Here is a 1,320-nt window from a genome sequence, read left to right as displayed (position 1 = left end):
GGCAAGGTCTAGGGTGGCGGCACGTGGGAGAAGCTCCCAGGCTGCCCCCCTCCCCCCATGTCCCATGCCCCGGGCACATGGCACGACCCTTCTGGAACGCCCGCTTCTTCAGCTGTAGTACGGGGACGACATTCCTGCATTAAGTGAGCCGAACAGCGGACAGTGCCTTGCAGACCCAATGTTCACGAGAGTCTGAGGGTAGACATGGGGATCTGGCCGGAGGGAAGAAGGGACTTGCCAGCTGAGGTGCCTTAGAACCGAGGCCCCCAGCGCCTCCCCCAGTGGCAGGGCCGGGCCTCTCCTGCCTTCTGGCTTGGGAGTCAGTCCAGAGGCCCCACAGCTGCCTTTTCCCTTTGCTCCAGAAATTGTAAAAATGAAAACCCCCCACTTACCAGTCAATGAGAAGCTGGCTGTGGGGCTGGGTGTAAGAAGCCGACTGAAGATATGATTCTAGGTCCTGAGGCTTGGGGCAGACCCACCAGGGGAAACACTTGCGTTTCTTCAAGTGATATTGAGACCCCTGGGAAGTGGGGGGTGATATGGGAGCTGGTGAGCCCCAGGATGGCCTGAGGCCACATTATTGCAGATGCACACGTGTGTGTGTGTGTGTGTGTGTATGTGTGTGTGTGCGCGCGCGCACAGGAGTGCTATCTTAACTGACTGCATATCATTCTTATCCTATCACTTATCTACAGTTCCTTTCAATCTAATCTGTTGGACTTTACAAAGGGTTGGATGCAGCTGTAAGGAATATTTATAATTCAAATGAATAATATAACAACATCTATCAGAAGTTTCTATAGTGCGGGGGGCGCCTGGGTGGCTCAGTCGGTTAAGCGTCTGACTTCCGCTCAGGTTATGATCTCATGGTTCGTGGGTTCGAGCCCCACGTCGGGCTCTGGGCTGACAGCTCGGAGCCTGGAGCCTGCGTCGGATTCTGTGTCTCCTTCTCTCTCTCTGCCCCTCCCCAACTCATGTTCTGTCTGCCTCTCAAAAATAAATACAACGTTGAAAAAAAAAAGTTTCTATAGTGCCTGGGGACTTTGGAAACACCTGGATCGGGCCTCCTGGCACTGTGGGAGATGGAAGAACTGTGAGCAGGTCACTCCACCTTTCTAAGCCTCAGTTTCCACATCTGGAAGTTGGGGAGAGTAGTTCCTGCCTCTCCTGTGGAGATTCTAGGAAGCAGTGTTTGCAAAGGGCCCGGCCTGCCCCTTGGCATGTGGATGATGTCCCGGCCGAGGGCAAGGGTCCTCGGAGATGGTTCCTGCAGTTCTTACGTGACCCGTGTTGGGAAGGAACCATCCAGATAGGCTTCCC

The 1,320-nt window shown here is 54.5% G+C and overlaps 1 non-coding gene across 1 annotated transcript; it reads left to right on the top strand.

Moving 5' to 3' along the window:
- The first annotated feature begins 813 nt into the window (after positions 1–813).
- On the top strand, positions 814–898 carry TRNAG-UCC (transfer RNA glycine (anticodon UCC)). The gene has a single exon. It is a non-coding gene; the product is annotated as a tRNA-Gly (tRNA).
- Positions 899–1,320: the final 422 nt, after the last annotated feature.

Source organism: Panthera pardus, unplaced genomic scaffold (assembly GCF_024362965.1).
Source record: "Panthera pardus isolate Hobbes unplaced genomic scaffold, ASM2436296v1 HiC_scaffold_11, whole genome shotgun sequence".
Taxonomy (NCBI): domain Eukaryota; kingdom Metazoa; phylum Chordata; class Mammalia; order Carnivora; family Felidae; genus Panthera; species Panthera pardus.
This window is presented reverse-complemented; position numbering and strand designations above follow the sequence as displayed.